The following is a 20,989-nucleotide window of genomic DNA, read 5'->3' on the forward strand; positions in this document are numbered from 1 at the left end:
CATGTTATGGTTGTGTTGCTACTTATTTCATTTTTCATGTCTGTTAAAATTTGTCTTATATAGGTGGGTGCTCCTATATTTGGTGCATAGATGTTTAGGATTGCTATCTCTTCCTCTTGAAGCTTCCCCATCACAAGTATGTAGTGACCTTCTTTATCTCTTTTGATTGTTCTTGGTTTGAAGTTCACGTTTTCTGCAAACAGAACAGCTACACTCACTTTTTTTCTGGGTTCCTGTCACATGGAGTATTGTTTTCCATCCTTTAATTTTTGTTCTATGAATTTCCTTTTCAGTTAAATGTGTTTCTTGTATACAGCATATAGTTGAGTTTTGTTTCCTAATCTACTCTGCTAGTCTGCTTCTTTTGGTTGGTACAATGAAACCATTTACATTGATGGTTATAACTGATATGTACTGGCTTATGTTTGTCACGCTATTTTCTTGCTGTTGGATCCACCTTTTTCCCTCTGTTTAATTGCTTGCTGTGCTGGTGTTTTCTTTCTATTGTTGTTCTTAATGTTGCCGTCTGTTTTATATCTTTCTAGAATATCTTTTGGTACACTTTGTAGGATTGTTTTGGCACTCATGAATTTCTTCAATTGTTCTTTCTCATGAAAATATTTTATTTCTCCATTAAATTTGAAAGATAATTTTTCAGGATACATCAATCTGTGTTGGAAGTTGTTTTCTTTCAGTACCTGAAATACTTCACTCCAAGTTCTTCTTGCCTTGATATTTTGTGTTGAGAAGTCTGCCATGATTCTGATAGGCTTACCTTTATAGGTGATCTGTTTCATTTCTCTAACAGATTTTAATATTCTGAGCTTTTGTTGAGTTTCCAGGATCTTGATCACTATATGTCTGGATGTAGATTTATTTTGGCTGTGATTAACTGGAGTTCTATATGCTTCACTTATCTAGATGTCTGATTCTTTTTCCATGCCTGGGAAATTTTCTGCTATCATTTCTGCAAATAGGCTTTTTATGTCATTTGTGTTGACACCTGCTGTTTCATTAATACCTATTACCCTGACATTGTTTTTCTTTGCCTCATCTTGCAGTTGTTGAATTGTTATTTCCTGGCTCCTTGTTGTTTTTAAGAGATCCCTCCTTTCATGTTCATTAGTAGCAGTGCTGTCTTCAAGACCTGAAAGTCTATATTCAGCTCTGTTCAGGTGGTTTTGCAAGCTTTCAGTGGAATTTTAATTTCCTGGATATCTATTTGCATCTGTTTCATACCTTCTAGTTCTTTTCTATATTGTTCCCTGAAGGTTTCCATGAGTTGTCTATGCTCTTCTATTTTCTTGTCTATGTCATCTTTGGATATGCTGAACATTTTTTGCATTATTGTTGTCATTTCTTCTCTCACCTGAAACATTATTTCTGATCTGATGTCTTCTACGTCCTGATGGAGTTGTTTCTCTACTTCAGTTGCTATCGTTTCAGAAATTTCAGGTGTATGACTTCCATGCTTTTCTGTGTTGATGTCTTCTGGACTTGTTTCAAAAACTATGGAATGCATCACGAATTTGCGTGTCATCCTTGCACAGGGGTCATGCTAATCTTCTCTGTATAATTTCAATTTTAGCATATGTGCTGCTGAAGTGAGCACAGAGTACTGTTTTTCATCCCTTGACTTTTAGAATGAATTTCTTTTTAAGTTAAATGTGTTTCTTGTGTATAGCATATTGTTGGATCTTGTTTCTTGATTCATTCTGCTAATCTATTTCTTTTGATTGGTGAATTGAGACCATTTACATTGATGTTTGTAACTGATATGTATTGGCTTATCTTTGTCATGTTATTTTCCTGCTGTTGGTTCCCTATTTTTTCACTCTGTTTAATTACTTGCCCTGCCTGATAGTTTCTTTCTAATGTTGTTCTTGGAATTGTGGTCATTTTTATCTCTTTCTAAAATATCTTTCAGTACTCTTTATAGTGTTATTTGGTGGTCATGAATTTCTTCAGTTGTTCTTTGTCATGGAAGTGTGTTATTTCTCCACTAACACATGGCACATCCAACTGGGTTGGAAGTTGTTTTCTTTTAGGACATGAAATACTTCACTCCAAGCTCCTCTTGATATGATGACCTGTGTTGAGAAGTCTTCCATGATTCTGATGCACTTTCCTTTGCACATGATCTGTTTTTATTCTCTAAGAACTTTTAATACTCTGGTTTTGTGCTGAATTTCTGGGATCTTAATTATTATATGTCTGTGTGTAGATTTATTTTGTTTATGGCTATTTGGTGCTCTATATACCTCACTTATCTGTGCACCAGATTCTGTTCCCATGCTTGGGAATTTGCTGCTACTATTTCTGCAAATAGTCTTTTTATGTCATTTGTGTTCACTCATGCTTTTTCATTAATGCCTATCATTCTTATATTGGTTTTATTTGTGTCATTTTCAGCTGTTGAATTTTTATTTCTTTTTATTTGTTGAATTTTTATTTCTTGGTCCCTTAGTATTTTGAAAAGATCTTTTCTTTGATGATTGCCAGCTACAATCCTGTCTTTAAGGTCTGTCTTCAGTTTCATACAAGTGATTTTGCCTGCTTTCAATGGAATTTTTAATGTCTTGGATAGTTCTTTGAATCTGTTTCATGCATGCTATTTCTTTCCTATATTGTTCAATCAAGGTTTCCATCATTTTCCTAAGCTCCTCTATCTTTATCAATGTCTGCTCTAGATATGCTGAGCAATTCCTTCATTATTGTTGTCATTTCTTTTTTACTGAGAGATTATTTCTGATCTGATATCGTCTGTAGCCTCATGGATTTGTTTAATTCAATTGCTATCATTTCAGAAATTTCAGACATGTGTCTTTCATTTTCCTCTATACCACTGTCTACTGAGCTTGTTCTGGGTGGGCTGGACATCTGAGATTGTATTTGCTTCTTCATTTTATCATTTTCTATTTCAAAGATTTCTTATTTTGTTTTCTGTGTTGATCTTTGTACGTTTCTGTAGTAGATAGCTGTATCATTACTATCAAGGCCTCTCTAGGAGAAGTCTGTTCTTCAGAGATGTGTTCTGTATGTAGGAGGTTCTTGGTTTGTGTCTGTCCCAGATCCTACCTTCCCAATTAAGACTGGCATGTTGGTATCTGTCTGGCTCAGTTCCCAGTCCTTTATTATTAATTTGTGGTGAGGTTATTACCCCAGAGCTTCCCAGTACTGTTACAGAAGGGCGAACAACTGGTTACAAGAGATATGACATCTTAGCTAAAGCAGTATAATTATCAATAACAATAGCATCAAGCATAGTTTAGAAACTGACAAAGTGGTAACTTTGACAAAAACTGTGGTAACTATTAATTTTGTACTTAGACCATAGGAGCAAGATCTATAGTCATATTTACAGAAGGGAGCTGATCATAAATTAGGAGCTTGCAGGAAAGGTGTTTCACCTCAGTAGAGTGTTTTACTCTGTGTTGGGGAAATTTAAAAAGGATAATGTATAAAACAGAGATAAATGGAAAGGAAGTACAAGCAAGGCTGGAGGACAAGGAATATCATGCAAGCTTGGGAAACTAGAGAAAAGAGTAGAAAAGAAAGAATGAAAGAGTAATGAAGGGTTTATCTGAACTTGGTATCTGGGTTTGGAGGATGGGATTAGTTTTCTGTGGCTGGAGTTCTCCCTAACCATTTAGAAAGGAGAGAAAAAAAATAAGAAAAAGGAAAAGAAAGATTAAGACAAGATAAAATTAAATTTTAAAAAGGGGGAAGTCCCACCCATCTGCTTCTATTCCATGTGTCTTTGTCCCTAAACACAGTGCTAGTTCACCTAACTTACCACCTATCGGCTTGTATTTCAGACTTTTCCATCCTGCTAGTCTCACCTGTCCAACATGTGTGCTCTAGTTGTGGTCTTACTGTGTGGCTGGTATTCCCCCCAGTTGCCTGGTCCCCCTGAAGTAGGGGGAGGGGCCAGTCACTGGGATTTCTCCAGGAGGACCGTTGTCCTCTATTTAAGTTCATCTGCATTTTCAATCTCACTTGAATGAATAAAGAAACTATATTTGTTTGTTTTGTGTTCATCTTCCCTTCACCACAATGCAGCAGAGAATTCCATAGGCCAAATCACCGACCTGGCAGCCAGCACAGGTCAGGGCATGGAACTTCAGTTTAGGAAAGTTATTAATAAGTAATTAGTGACCAGCATTTCTCAGAGCACTTTGGAAGAAAGTAATGCCTCTCTGTAAGCTCCACAAAAATGACTTCAGTTGTGGAACTTTGATCAAGTTCAAGCAAAGACACAAAAGACATGGAACAAAATCATGTGGAAAAGAATCCACAAAGCCCAGGTCAGGGGAAACAGGGAGATACACAAGCCTTACTTTTTTTTAGATGAATGTCAGCAAGATCTCAGAGATAATTCTGAAACTTTCATTAAGACTCTAGTGCATAGCATGTACTGTCTTTGATACATAGGCACCGCATGTGTTGGGAATCTCAGGTAATAGACCTACCATATAGGCAGATATGGCTTTGAAACCCAAAGGATGTGAAACCCAGAGGATGTTTATCTCCTGCTTTCCCCCACCTCAGAATGATATCTTGAACATTTCTTCATGTATCTAAGCAACCTTTCCTTCATCATTATTGATGGTTGCTCTGGTTACCATGATTTGCTCAACCAATTGTTTCTAATTGTATATTTCAGTTGTTCCAGGCCCCTTACAGTCTGCTATTTCAGCAAAAAATTATTTATTTCTTATTCATATGCCACATAATGACATTTTGGTCAATGATGGACTACTTATGAGATTTCATTGCCTAGTGACACTGTAGCCATCTGTGTTACATAAGCAACTCTATGATGTTGTGGCTGTCTTGTGACACAATGAAATCACCCAAGACATGTTCTCAGTAAGTACCCCAGTAGGAAAAAAATACATACACCTAACTGTACTATGCCATACAGAAACATTTTCATTACGCGAAGTGCAGGTTCTACATCAATGTAGAGTTTCTCTTGCCCCTTTTTCTATTTCTGGAAATGTTTGGATTTTGCCAATGATTTTGTGTTTGTTTTAGCAGCAGTATGGGAAGAGAGGGACCCCCAAGACCCAGGCTTGTAACCACAAGGGGAAAGAGTCACAGGGTGTTGTGCACTGCATGTCCCTATAGGAGGCAACAGAGCCTCAGCTGGGTGTCTTCTGTTTCTCACTCACCCAGAGATCAGAGTCCTGCCAAGGGAGTGCAACCAAATAAAATAATGCAAAATAACAAACAGAAAAGAAAGTGGTGCTGGGTAAGGAAAAGGGAACATCTCTCAGATGAAAATAGTCTTCTTCAAGTTGCTGAAAAGAAAATAGGGGATGAGTTTATGACATAAACCTCCACAGGATTTCCCGGACCATAGGAAAAAATAGATGGTGAAACTTCTGCCAAAGATGCTATGATCATTGACTGTTCACCAAATTATTATTCCCTCTTTACAAAGATGGCAACCAGATCCTACTTCCTTGACCTACTAAAGACCCTTTTAGAGTGAGGGGCTGTGTCAGAGCCTCAATCTCTAGGCCCTAACACCTGGTTTCTCAGTAGCCACACAGAGAAAGGCAACCTCCAGAAATAGCTGTAGTTTTCCCACCCCATTCAATGAACTTTTGGATGAGAACAGTATCGGTTTTATTAAGTGATTTCTTTTTATGAGTTGCAAATAGTAGGCACTTGACCTGAAGCCTCAGTGAGACTTGCAGATTCAAATAGCTTTATCATGCTCCTCCTTGGGTTTCGTATGTTGCAAAGACCCATTAACTGATTCTGTGACCTTTAGCAGGCCACTTAACCTCCTTTTCTGAGTTTCTTCATACATAATAAAATTGCTCTCCATCTAGTAACACAGAAGCCACATGGCATGTGTGCAGAGTTGCGCTCAGACTTTGGCATTCTAAGCTCCACTGAAAACCTGACAAAAATGCAGATTCCATCCCCCAAAATTTATCATTTTGTAGGTCTTGGTGAAGCCTTATGTGCTGCACTTCTATTATAAATATCCCTGAGTATATGCATAAGACTGCTCAGAGATTCTTATACAAATATTAAAATTAAAGAAAAACAGTGGCCCATGCTTTTTTTTCCAGCCAACAGTCCATCCACCAACAAATTTGCCAACAATGGAGAAGAAAAAGTAAACAGCAAATGGTAACAATGGACAGGTGAGATCTACATAAATTTGTTCTTCCATAAGAATGATGATAGTCAATTGTGATAGGAAATCATGAATCTGACAAACAGTAGGGACCCAATAACTGCTGAATAAATGAGTGTTCCTTCTTCTCTGCTACTTTAATTTCCATATTACTTCACTCTGAAATACTAAAGTATTTATCATTAGCAAAGGCAAGTTGAAGAGATTCCCTGGATGCGAGCAAAGTAGGTTTCACACTCCGCTGGTCACAAAAACTGGTTTGACCCAAGTCTGGTGGCAAGGCAAAGCTGCAGTTTTCCAGCTGCAGGTGACAAAATTGACACAAAACATTCATGTAATTACACTGCCAGCAGCAAGACCCAGGCTGAGGTTACACAGATTTTATATTTCTATCATAGGGTCATCCACCCTCTGGGTGGTACAAAAGAAGATTCAAAAGCCAGGAAAGGGATGTCTTGGCAGTGAGAGGGAGGATCCATTGCCCTCCCAGGTGTTATTGGCTTCTCACTTCCTTCCTGGAAGAAGAAAGTAAGGAGCGAGGGTGGCCCTCTAGCCTCACACTGGAGTTATTATTATGTGGAAAGGGACAACGACCAAATAAATGAGAGCATTCACAGCAACAACAGCTCCCTCTTCTCCACAGGGATAGATTGCCAGACCCTCAGGGTCACCTGAACCACAGCCAAACTAGAGCCTTATATACATTGTCCTTTCCCATGCACCCTGCTGCTTTACCACATAGTACCAACCTGTTCTTCCATGTTTCATACCTGGTGCCTCCTTTGCTTCAATACTCTTGTGCTTTGGGGACATTGGTAAGTAAAATACAAAGTCACTTGAAAAGAAGCCCTGAGAAACAGGGACAGTGTACTTGATAACCCAGAAGGCTAATAAGTGCCAAGTGGGTGGTGCTATAGTTTGGATCTGAAATGTTCCCCCAGAGCTTATGTGGTAAAGAGTTAGTCCCAGCTGAGCAGTATTGGAAGATGGTGAAAATATAAGAGGTAGAGGAAAGTAGGTCATTGTGGATATGCCCTGAAAGGGATGGCTCCTTCCTCTTCCTGTCTTTCTCTTGTGTAAGCCGTGAGGTTGGCAGCTTCCTCTACCATCACTGCCACCATGATACATTGTCTCACAACAGACCCAAAGCAGCAGGGCCAACCAGCCATGAACTGAACACTCTAAAACTGTAAGCCAAAATAAACCTTTCTTTATTATAAGTTGATTATCTCAGGTATTTTGATGCAGTAATAGAAAGCTGACTAACACAGGCAGGTATCTTGTGCTGCTTGGACAGGAAGGAAAGCTACATAGTAGAACAAAGGGAAGACTTCAGCTGTGCCTCACTGGAGGTCAGTGGTTCCTGGTGACTTGGCTGGGGATGGCCACATAGAAACCAAACAGCAATCTCCCAAAGCCCATCTCCATACTCTTCAAAGACCACAAAATGATTGGTGCCCAGGATTCTGAAGAGAGATGCATTTTTATTAGGAGCAGGTGTGGGTTATTTTTGCATTCACAATGGCACTGTTATTGCCCTGCAACCTCAGGTTAGCCATGTTCTACAGGGCAGATTAGAGGATATTGCACAGAACACTATCTACCTCTCTGAAACTTGTTTCCTCATCTGGCAAAATACAAGACTGGATAATTCCTTTTCCAAAGAGCTTTACAGGCTAACCTATTCTGGCTCCATGTATCAATGTGTTTATTGTATGTCAAAGAAAATTTCTCTGTCAGAGACCACTAAGGTATTACTAATGAGAAAAAATAAAACATTCTACTCAGATTCCTCAGTTTGTCCCAGTAGCTTCCCACTAAAATCTGGTAGGCTGAGGCATGAAGATCTGAAGTTTGAGTTCAGTCTGAGCAACTTAGTGACTTAGTGAAACCTTGCATCAAAATAAAAAATAAGAAGGGTTGGGGACATTGCTCAGTGTGAAGGCCTTGGGTTCAATCCTAGGCACTCTAAAAAATAAAAACAATCTACACTAGCCCTAGACCAATGAAGAAAGTTCCAGAAAACAAATTTTATGTGCCACTCCCAACAGGCCACCTCTATGATCATCTAAAGATGAGAGTTTTTCCAATAAAAGTGAAAGCAGGGAAAGTTTTCAAAAGTAAAAAATTGAAAAGTGCGTCTCTAAATATCTCATAACACTTTATGTGTCTTCATCTCTTTCTTCTCCAAATAAATACATCTGACCTTCCATTCACTTTTTTTTCAGTTCACAGAATCAAAGAAAAAGAAGGTAAGGATAAGAGATATCTCTGGTATATTCCTCAATCTATTTCTAGTCCCAGGATTAGGGGTTGTCCCAGCAGATATCCACAGTGTGCCACCCTGATTAGATCACAAATACATGACCACATAATCAGAGTACAGGGTGGATCTTTTTTAAAATTAATTCGTGTGTGTTTGTGTGTGTGTCTGTGTGTGTGTGCTGGGCGTTAAACACAGTGCTTCATACATGCTAGAAGCACAAGCTCTAACACAGAGCTACATCCCCACTCCTTTAAGGAGAGGCAGCATCTTGTTCATAAGTGTATAACATGGTGTCCAGAAATATCAACTTCATATTTGAGAGGGCTAAAACAAATGAACCTCACTGCACTTTAGCAAATTTTCTGCTAATATTAGACCTTTAAGTTGTCTTATTCTTTAAGTTCTTATTTCCTTTTCTTTCCGTTTCTTCCATACTGGCATTTTAACCACATTGTCGTCATATCCTTTTATCTTTTCCACAAAAGAATCATTCCTAAGCAGAGACAAACTACATACAGTACACAAATATTAATCTCTTTAGAAACTCTTTAAAAGCATAAGGAAAATTAAAAAGCAAATGATAAATCAGAAAATAATATTTTAACATATCCAGTAAATAAAAAGTTAATAAACATACAGTTCATACAACTGTCTAAAGAAAATAAACATAAAAAATAAATTCATGCACAAAACTGAGGATATTTACCAATCACATAATTAAAATATATCAACTATTTTCAAAGCAAAGACAAATAAGACAGAATCTTCACCTAACAAGTTGACAAAAATTTAACATAGTATCCAGTATTTCTTCATTGTATTATTTAACTCTTCTATGTCATGGTGCTGGTTTCCTTAATCCATTAGTTTCTAAGAAAAATATGTTTTAAATATTGAATCGTTTATCCTTCCTGCATACCTGTCATGTTGTGATTTTACCTTTTTCAGCACTGGGATTGAACCCAGGACCTTGCACATACCAGGCAAATGTTCACCACTGAGCTGCCTATCCAGCCTACCATGCTTTCTTTCTTTGGCTTATATTTGCTTGGTATTTTCTTTATTTTTTTGCCATTCAGTTATTTTGGTTGTCCCCTGAATAGTATATGATGCTAGGTTGTTTTTTCATTTACTCTAATATGAATGCATTTGGTTTTAGCTTAGCCAGTTTAATCCATGTGTGCATCTTTTAATTGCTATTATATGGAGAAATATTTATTCCATTGTGTGCTGTATTTCTAATTTATTGTACCTCCATATATTTCTCCTTTTTCTTAGTTCTTTATGAAAAAGGCTCACTACACTTTTGTCTTTTATATTAAATGTCATACATTGTATTCTTACCTATTTATATTGCCTTTCCTTATCAATTTACCCATACTCTATAACTCTCCTTCAGCAACCATGTGTTTTCTCCTTCTCTCATTTTGTCTCATCCTCCCAGCAGCACTTGGTCATTGTGATGTTGCTGTCATCTAGGACATTCATCCGGGTGGGTGCACATTTTTCCTTCTATTTTCTTTCATGGAGAAACTTACTTTCTTAATATCGTAAACTAAGTCTTTCAATTACCCTCATGTGCTATATATCCTTTGTAGCAACCTCTTGGATTTATTTCTTTCATGAGGCAGGTTTCCACAGCTATAACAAAACATCTGAGATAATCAGCTTATAAAGAGAAACGTTTTATCTCAGCTCACAGTTCTGAAGGTTCTCTCAATGGTCTGGCTTTCCTGATTCTACTGCTTTGAGCCTGTGAGGAAGCAGCACCTCCCATCACAATGTGAACATGTAGTACAGCACAGACACTCATCTCATTACTCAGGAAGCTAAAAGCGAGAGAATAAAAAGGACCAGAGTCCCACAGTCCCTTGAAAGCACACATCCGATGCGCTAGGACCTCTCACCAGGGTCCACTAAAAATGGCCAACATGAGCTCAAGCATCTCAATAACTGTATTAAATGTTAATTAACTAGACTCTCTAGTGAAAAGCAGACTTCATCAGACTGTTGTTTTTTTTAAGATCCAGTTGTATAATTTTTTTTTATTTTAAAGAGAAAAAAATAAAAATAAAACAGAGTTTCAAAACAGGTTAAAAGGAGAGTTACAACAGTTAATACATTGTGTATTATTTTCTTTGTAGTAGTCATTCAGGGTACAAGACATGGACATGATACTTTGTTCAAACAATATTAGCACAAACCTTTCTTTACAGTGAACTAAGAGAAGCTATCTGTATAACTATCTCAACTATCTTGTGTATAAATATATTTTTTCTTTGTCCCTTATAAAAGATTCATTTTAAATATATCCACAAAGTTAACTTAAAAGTAGAAGGTTGAATAAAGATATATCACACTGCTGATAATTTAAAAGTTGGTGCTACTGTGTTAACATCAAGTAGAATACTCTTTAACACAAGAATAATTACCACAGATCAACAGGGATATTCCATGATGGTAAAATGTTCAATTTGCCAAGAAGGTCTAGCATTCCTAAATATGCGTGCATCCAATAACAGAGCTTCAAAAATATATGAAGCAATAATTAGCAGAACAAAAGACAGAAGAAAAGAAATGCATAAATATAATTAGAGATTTTAGTACTTCAGTTAAATGTGCAGAGACAAAGAAAAGACTAGGAATTATAAGACAATAATAGTATTATTGAGGGCAGAGGAACAGAAAAATTAAAAATAAATACCACTTTTAAATTGAAAAATATAGTGTTGTTGAAATAAAACCCATTGGATAGATTAAGCAGCAGATTACCTGAAGCTAAAGAGCAATAGTGAATTGGAAATCAAATGAAAGGAAATTATCCATAAGGTAGCATAAATAAGCACAAAAATCAAAATTTAAAAGACATGAAAGGAAGAAACAGTACAGAAAAAATGACAATGAGATTTTATTTTCATTGTGCTAAGAAGTAAGCCTGCCACACTTATAATCCTATATCCACCTTCACTCTTATTCAAGAATAAGATGAAATGAGATTCTTTCAGTCAGAATTAATCTCTACAGACCCTTATGGAAAGAAAATAAAAATGTTGTTCCTCAATAAAAGCAAAACAAAACAGAAGACTCATAAGAAAACAATGAAATGCAAAAGCAATGACAAGTCAAAAGAAAAACATCAAATTAGCCAGGACTGTAGCTCAGTGGTAGAGCATTTACCTAGCATATATAAGGCCCTGAGTTCAATCTCCAGCTCTGAAAAAATTAACAAGTGGTTATGTGGCTCTAAGTAAATACTAATTCATTGGATGACGATGGTGATGATGATGATGATGATGATGATGATGTGACAGCTGATATGAAGAATCTCAAGCAATAATGTATTAAAAATCCTTGAAGATATAAAGTGGAACATAGGAGAAGTGTGAAAAAAATTTAAAACATTGCAGGTCTTTGGTCTTTTCAGAACAATAATTAATGTTAGACTTCTTAGGTCAAAAGGTTTACTGTGCAAATTTAAGAGTAGAAAATAAATACAACATATAACCAAACAAGTAGATAAGAAAGAAAAAATTGTAAATATTCAGTCTTTAATAGAAAAAATGAAGATATTTTAAACAAAGCATAATATACAGGTAAATAAAATTAATGTGATAGAAGAAATACATCTAAAAAAAATTAACAATAAATGTAAATGGATAAAACTCTCCAGTTAAAGATCCTATTTCCAGATTGGATTTTTCTAGACCAGCTGTACATAAATCTACTAGGTCTACTATGTAGACATTAATTAAATCCATAAATATAGTATTTGATGAAAAACACATACTGAAAAAAGAGCCAGGCATGGTGGCACATACCTGTAATCCCAGCAGTCAGGAGGCTGAGGTAGGAGGATCCTTGTGAATTCCAGACCACCTGGGCTAGAAAGTGAGCTCAACGCCAGCCTGAACTGCATAAGGAGACCCTGTCTCAAAAAGACAAAAAAAAAAAAGAAAAGAAAAAAGAATACAGTATCACCAAATTTTGTATGATTTAAAACACACTAAACACTAGTTTAGATTGCTTATGTATATTAGCATATGAAGCAATAAAATGTGTAAGATATCTCATATCAATTTTAAGACTGCAGTAATTTTTGAGGAAGAATGCAGGAGAATTGATAGTTGGGGACAGAGACAAATGTTAATTTTACCTGAACCTGTAAAGTTGCAATTCCTTAAAAAAAAAAAAAAAAAAAAAAAAAAAAGCTAAAGCAAATAAGTAGCTAAACGTTAAAATAGGTTAAATGTAGAAAGGACAGGTTCATTACATTGGAATTTTTTTAGTGTCATACTGAAAAAATAAAAATAAACTCAATAACTGAATAAAGCAAGCAGTATTATAAGACAATACAAACTTCGTTATTAAACTGTTTTCATGAGGGCTGGGGATTTAGCTCAGCGGCACAGCGCCTGTCTGGCAAGTGTGAGGTCATGAGTTTGATTCCTGGTACCGGAAAAGAACAAAATAAAACAAACAAAAAAAAAGTGTTTCCATGTTAGGAAAATATATAAAATATAACCCTTAAATACTTATATAATGACTGCATTTTATAAATTAAAAGTTAACTTGAGAATGCTAAAACATTTTCTAGACAAACTAAAAGTAATTCAGATGAAGTCTCTACATAAAATAACCATGAGAAACAGTTAAGAAATTTTACTTTGTCAAATAAACACCCTTACAGCATAGTGAGATTATGGTTGAGAACAATTACTGTATGTCACACAATAGCTAGTAGGGAGGATTTTTAATGTTCCCGACACAAAGAAATAAATGTCTGAGGTAATAGATATGTCAATTACCACAATATGATCATCATATATTGTACACATGTATTAAAATGTATCCCACTATTACTATATGTCAATTAAAATAATCATATGTGTGTGTGTGTGTGTGTATACTTTTCTTTTTTTTGAGGGAGTTTTATCCTAATATTGTACCTTTTCCAGTTCTGACCAGCAGGTGGCAGGTGGTGATGGTGCAAGTCTTTTACTCTTTTACTTATTTTATATTTTTTTGTTTTAAAGAGAGTAGCCAAAAAACAAAGAACAATAGAAAAATGCAAACAAAACAAAGCAAGAACATTAAAAATGATACAGGGCTTCAAACCAAATGATAGGGATTAACAGTGGTTGTTATATTACATACTGGTATCTTTAACAAAGTTGCTGAGATTACCGGATGCAAGACTGGAAGATTGATCAAACCATTAAAGAGAATAAGAAAGTAATAATGTTAAAAAACATTAGAGACAATACAGAGTTTCACGAGCTAGGATGGTAGAAACTCGCCAACGGTTGTCATATTGCATATTGTTGTCTTCAGATCAGTTGCTCAGATGACCAGATACAAGCATGCAAAGCTGGCCAAAATATAAAAGAATTCACGAACTAATTGTTCCCTTCAACAAACCAGCAGACATCAGCAGTACAGTTATCACAGCTATCCTTCCATGTATATATATATATATATATATATATATATATATATATATATTGCCTTAGTACTTTCTTTTTCTTCTTTCCCTCATCCCTGTTGTTCCTTCCTTTGTGCAATTTCTTTTCCTTTCATATTATGTATTGTACATTTTGGGTTTTATTTACTCTTTCATGTTCTTACACTAGGGAGACAATATGATATCTACACATGTGGGTCCTATTTATTCCACTTATGAGTATGGTCTGTAGTTGCATCCATTTACTTATAAAAGCCTCACGTTTCTCTTTTTTTATAGCTGAGTAATACTTCACTGTATAAAAATACCATCTTTTTATCCATTCCTCAGTGGATGGACATTTGAGTTGTTTCCAAGATTTAGCTGTGACAAATTGTGCTGCTATAAATATGGGTGCACATATATCGCTGTGGTATGATGTTTTCAATTCTTCTGGAAAAATATCCAGAAGGGGAGTAGCTGGGTTAAGTGGAACTTCCAATCCTAGTTTTGTGAGGAATCTCCACACTGATTTCCACAGTGGTTGTACCACTCTACACTCCCACCAGCAGTGGAGAAGGGTTCTTTTTTCCCCACAGCCTCTCTAGCATTTGTCATTGGTTGATTTCTTAATGATAGCCCTTCTTTCTGGGGTGAGATGAATTTCAGTGTTGTTTTAATTTGCATTTCTTGAATGACTAATGATGTTGAACATTTTTTCATATATTTATTTGCCAAGAGCATTTCTTCATCTGAGAAGTGCATATTCATTTCAGGTGCCCATTTTTGGATTGGGTCTTTGAATTTGGGGGACTTGATTTTTTTTAATTCTTTATATGTTCTAGATAGAAGGCTTTTGTCTGAAGGGTGGTTGGCTAAAATTTTTTCCCAATTCATGGGCTTTCTTTTTACTCTGTTGGTGATTTCTTTCGATGTGCAAAAACTTTTCAATAAGATAAGATCCCAGTTGTTGATTCTTTGAAGGATTTCCCATGTAAGTCTTTTTTTTAAATGGGGATTGAATCCAGTGTATTTTCACTGAGCTACATCACCGCCCATTTTAATTTTTTACACTGAGACAGCATCTCATGAAACTGTCCAGACTGGGCTCGAACTTGTGCTCTTCCTGCCTCAGTCTCCCAGAGTGTTGAAACTACAGGCATGCAAATTTTAAACCCAGGCATCACTCCTAAGGTGAAATTACCTATAAGTCATATCCTATTTTTACCAGAGTTTGTCTGGCTTCTGTGTGTTGTCCCACAATGTTTGCTTCTATAGATTCATCAAGAACCTGTTCCACTGAAGTGACTTCCCACTCCCCATGCCCCATCTGCAAAGGCAATCACTAGGTGAAGCAAGAGAATTACAAAGCCAGAAGAAAGGAATCGGTAATCATGGAGCTCTGTGCACCCTATTCTTTCAGGCTAGTGAAATATTTCATTGCTACTGTATAGAAATCTGACCAAAAATGGTGTCGTGGTTTTAAATGCAATATTTACCAGCTCACTGCAAAAAATAAGAAGAAACGAAATCTAAAAACTAACACAACTGCAGCCTTCTCTGAAAAAAAGCCTATTTCCTAAAATGATGCTCTTGTACACCCTGAGGTGCCCAGTGGAGGATTTTACGAATGTTTTACTTTGTCTAGTGTGTGTTTGATGTTGAGACACCTGTTAGACAACACAGGTCTTGCAGACATTGCTAACTCAGACACAACATTAGCAAAGCTAACCTGCAAAAAGGCATTGTTTTCATGGAACCAGGAACAAGAAATCAAAATTGGTGATTTATTTCCCTTCTATTCCTGATTAGATATGGGCAACTTGCTCTCCAGTGGGTTCTGTGCCCACCCAGAGATCTTTTCTACTTCCCGTTTCCTGGTCCCTTTTGTCAAAGTCTGCACATACCTTCCAGCTACACTGCTGCTTCTTTCCATCCTAAAAACCTAGAGAATCAAGGCAGAGCTCATTCAGCTTCCTCTTTTCTTTTGTCTTTCCTCATTCACTTCCAAGCATCTTGAGTCCTCTCTAACAATCTTTTGTGGATATCTCCCCTGGATCATTTCCCGAACATGGCACAAGGACAGCAGGAGGGAAATTTGTCTGCAATAAACTTTGAGCATGTGGTTTGGAGCAAAGGCAGGTTGTAGGAATATCACACTGGATGAGTGGGTTCTTTTCTTAGAGACCCTACGCTTATGTTAGAGTACAAATGAGACCACCTTGCCCTGCCACATGCAGTAGGTACAAGTATGTCTGACCTCAATCTCTGGTTAGAAAACTTTGCAAAGTTAGCCCAAGCTTTACTGCTTGGTGCTCCTATATCAGATGAAAGGGTCACAGAATCGAGTCTCTGATCTAATTTGAGCATTGTTTAAATGGATGTATCACATGCCATCATCTTCCCTTCATTTCCAAGCAAAATGCCTCCTAAGAAAGTGGAAAATCCTCTGAGATCACACAGCTTAGAAAAGCACATAAATTTGAAAAAAATGTGGAAATAGGAGGGACAGGCACAGAAAGACAGAACTGAGGTCATAAACACGCCCACATCTGGTGCACATATGCCTTGATTATTTTTCTATGCATAGGAAAATAAAGAAAATTATAAAAGTTTTAATGGTTGTGAAAACCTTCAGTGTTGCTCAGGAAAGCATAATATTTTTTAGAAATCCAGAGAAATCCTTTTTAAGGGGCTTGAGGACCACCTTGGGATGCCACTGGCTACCCTGTCTATGCAATAAAAGGTGTTTTCCTTACACAGTTGTTAAAAGCTTCTAAAGGAGAAAATGCACCAGAAAAGATGAGCTTCAACAAAGGTCTCGACGGTTCTACACGTACAAGAATGAAATAAGGAAGATTCTGCTTTCAAAACCACAAGGGATGCTATAGCTGCTGATGATAGCGAAGTGGTGGCCACAGTCCCCAGGGACCAACAGAAGATGTGCAGTAAAGTGGTTAAGAGAAAATCAATCTCTTGGTTGTTCTTAATGAAATTAGGCACCTATATCATTCCTATATCTAAAGATAAATGAAGACAATTTTTGGAGGAAGTTATGAAGAAGACGTCAGGCTAAAACTCTACACATGTATTACTGCGCTGTCAATACCCTTTAGCAACACGGAAGGGAAGGCATCTGCCAGAGGACATTTGAATAGTAAGTCCGCACCATGATTGTGCTGGGAGGTTTCTGTCACTGTCCATTAATGATTAAACATAAGTGGGGCTGGGGATTTAGCTCAGTGGCAAAAGCGCCTGCCTGGCAAGCGCAAGGTCGTGAGTTCGGTTCCCGGTACCAGAGAAAAACCAAAAAAAAATAAAAATAAAAAAAAATAAACGTAAGAATGAACGTTTGCCATCAGCACTCCTCTTGACAGAGGGCGCTCCAGTGCTGTTGATTATGGAGATAATGTTGAAGTCTCTGTGACACACATGCCGCAGAGGTTACGTAGCCCACCTCCCTTCTCTCACCTGCAAGTCTCACAAACATTCAGTCTGGAAGGCATTTATGTTTTCCAATTGGCATTGCTTACTTCACTATGCACTTTCTATTTTTAGGTGGTTTTTTTAGCATACTACTTCATTGCTCATGTATATTAGAGTATATTTTTAATAAAGAAAGAAAATAATCTCTTGGGCTCCTGTACATGCAAGCATACTCACCAACGAGTTGTTTAAGAAATGAAATCTGCTTTTATAGATGCCATGTTATATGTAATTCTGCAGTGGGTTTTCGTGCAAAAGTGTGTCCTAGGGATTTGGAAGAAGTCAGTTGGGATCTTAGAATAAACTAGGGATGTATTCATTATTTTTCTCACAACTGAAATAAGCCAGATACAGAAAGACTAATGCCACATGGTCTCACTCACATGAGGAATCTGAAGAAGTGAAACTCACAGAAGCAGAGTGAACTGAGAGGTTTCCAGAGACTGCAGAGGAGGAAAGATGGGGGGATGTTACTCAAAGAATTCCACATTTCAGTTTAGAAGGAATAAGTTCAGATATCTATTGTAAAATACGGTGACTACTGTTAATAACAATGCACTATACGCTTGAAAATTCCCAAGAGAGCAGATTTTCACCACAAATAATGATAAAGTATGTGATGCAATCCATATGTTCATTAGCTTGATTTAGTCATTCCATAATGTATACATATTTCAAAACATAGTACATCATTAATATATACAGTATATGTGCATTACTGTTTTCCTTTTACAGTTGAGGAAACTTGAGCACAGAACATTTCAGTAACTTGCCCTGGCTCCCCCAAAGCAACTAGCAAGGCTAGTTATTGAATCCCACTCAGGCACCTTGATACCTATGCTAATACCACTATAGCACAATTTCTCTCGGGAAAAATAGGTCAGAGTAGGGAAGAATACCTCAGCAATGGCTCAGTCTGTCAGCAAGCATGGGAATGGCTTAGTTTAAAATATACCAAGAGTTGCAAAACACAAGGAACCAGAAAATACATTAAAGGTAGTCTTTGCTTTATGACAGACTTTTTGCAGCAAGGTTATTCAATCACTTCCAAAGAGTAACTGGCTTTACCTCTTCTGGCCTCCATTTTAATTTACTTTAAGTTCTTTAGATTTGTAAGGTAAACTTAGAATCTTTATGTGTTGACTCCAAGACATGCTTTGAAATTTGGATTTTTTTTGAAAACTCCTTAATATGAAACTTTTTTTCTGTGTAGTTAAGATTATGGCAAATTGTTGTGCAGTTTAACAATAACTATACTATTTAAACACACCAGGGAAAGTTGACACCCAGGGAACTTGACAATCAATCTTTAGGAATAGATAAGTAAATAACTAGAATTTCCTTAGCCCTGCAAAACGTCTGTCATAAAGCAGACACTACTTTCTAATGTATTTTCTGGTTGTGCCTTACCTAGTACACTACTAGGAAAAGATTCTGAAATTTTGTATTTTCCACCTGACATTGAAATGACACTGACATCTTTCCTGCAGCTATGACCCAAGTCTGCAAAAAGCCCAGCCCACAACATGCCCAGGCCACAGTACATCTAAATCTTTTAATTTGACACATGAAAATCTTTTAATTTCTTTTAAAACCAGAAGAAAGAAAACCCACTTTAGGGTGGATGAAGAAATTTCAATGCACAATATTAACAATTTTATCAGTATACCAACACATGGCAAACTGTAACCCTTCATATTTCTTATAGCAAAAGGAGTCCATGAAGACAAAAGTCTACAGAACCCACAGAAGTCACAACACAGCCCTCCCCTTCTTCTCATAATATTTTCTTCATGTCCCAGGCATAGTCAATCTAAGTCTGGCTGTTCTGGGCAGGAAGATCTACGCAAGAAAGCAAGGAAGACACTCCTTCTATAGAGTGACTACGTGCCCGGCACCATGACAGGAATTCTGTGATCAGTATCTTATGTGGGAAGACTGGTGATTCTTCAAGAACATGAACACATTGGGCCAAGCTGCAGCTGGATCATTGATCTAAAGAACAATGAGCCCTGAAAATATAATGTCCAGCAGTGGAAATTACACTGTTGATGGATATCTTGATATAGCTGGATATGAATCAAGGCACACTCACATGCAACTCGAGAGGTGAACCCCCCTACTGCCACCATAACTGACCACTGCACAGTCAGACCCTTGGACACAAGGCCGGCAATGTAGACAAAAGAAATCCAGCGCCTTCTCTGGCCGTAACGTGAGGTGTACACACTGTCTCTGCTTTTCATGCACTCTTTTACTCTCTAACTGTTCTACTTAGAGCATGCCCAGCTGTCCCCTCGTTGATTTTTCTGCCCGATGTCACCCTCCCTGACTTGAGACTCCACTTTTGCAGTGTCACAGTCTATGTACTGAACACCAAGCCCCAGCTGCTCACATGTACATCAACTCCAAGAGAAGCCTCATCCTGACACCAACCCCCCCACACACACCCATCAGAGCGTCCGCGGTACATGTCACCAGCCAAATCAATCCCACACCATTCAGCACAGTTAGGAACCAAGACTAATAAATCATTTTCCCACTCTCAGCCCACAGATGGTAAGTGTGGTTCAATGCAGGTAATTATAAAAAAAATGACTTTGGGAGCAAAAAATCAAAACATGGGAGGATGTGTCTAATAGAAAAGGCCTGCAAAGAGATTTGGGAGTTCTAATGACTCCACAGCGCAGGCGAAAGGTCTTGGAACCTGACAGTAGCGGGGCAGCCTGATTGACAGAATCGATCCCTTCTTGCCTTGGACATCACCAGGCCCTGTATCTGCTCGCCTCCAGGTCCCCCGTGCCAGGCCACGAGGAGGGAGGTAGGAGCTGAAGTATCCCCTCCTGCTTTAATGTGTTTGCAGAGCAGAGCCCCTACCAACCCATCAATTACCAAGACTGTCAGCCAGGAGAAGGTGTTGGGACAGTGACAGGGTTAGGTAAAAGCCTCAGGGGCTAAATTGAAAGGTTCCCACTGGCTGTGTTAAACCACACTTTATATCCCCACCTCCTGTTCGCGGTTATGCCCCCTCCAAAGAACATAGTTTCCTTTCCTTTTAACTTTCAAAAAGATGTTTGTGGTTTCTGAAAGTCGCAGCATGGATGACAGGTCTTTATTATTTCAGCTATCACTTATTAGAGAGATCGGAACTCCCCCAAACTCTAAGCTCCCTCCCTCTCTCTCTCTCTCTCTCTCTCTCTCTCTCTCTCTCTCTCTCTCTCTCCAAGCGAGCGCAGGTTTGTAGGTGCTTTTGGTCCTATACAGTTCCATAATAAGACCATCTTCTCCCAGGCAACTTCACCCATCCTCCTGTGACAGGCGAGAGAAAAAAAAAGATCAACCATTCCTCAGATTTCCTCTGAACATTTTGTTCACTCACTGAGGGAGGAGAATTTCTCATTGTCACTGGAACTAAAACTTTCACATCGGTTACCATAAAACTACTCACCAATTTTCTGGTAGAAAATGACTTCATGCCCAGGTAGAATTCACCCATGATTCTTCATGCCTCTTGCAACTTAATGCCTCCAACAAATATTGTTTAATAAAGAGATCCTACATTGTCCACAAATGTATAAATATCCCTTGATAACCAAATTAGCCCAGGAGTAGGTTAATTCAAGCGAAGGGCAAACTA

General features: G+C 37.6%; 1 protein-coding gene across 1 annotated transcript in view; it reads right to left on the reverse strand.

The window, feature by feature from the left end:
• Positions 1-12,318: 12,318 nt before the first annotated feature.
• Positions 12,319-20,989, reverse strand: part of Fam169b (family with sequence similarity 169, member B) — a 174,755-nt gene continuing 166,084 nt past the window's right edge. Inside the window, exon 9 of the mRNA XM_013512513.1 lies at positions 12,319-12,351. The gene's annotated coding sequence lies outside the window, so the exon portion shown is untranslated. The remainder of the gene's footprint in view (positions 12,352-20,989) is intronic.

The sequence above is a fragment of the Chinchilla lanigera genome, unplaced genomic scaffold (assembly GCF_000276665.1).
Source record: "Chinchilla lanigera isolate Chin_1 unplaced genomic scaffold, ChiLan1.0 scaffold00015, whole genome shotgun sequence".
NCBI lineage: Eukaryota > Metazoa > Chordata > Mammalia > Rodentia > Chinchillidae > Chinchilla > Chinchilla lanigera.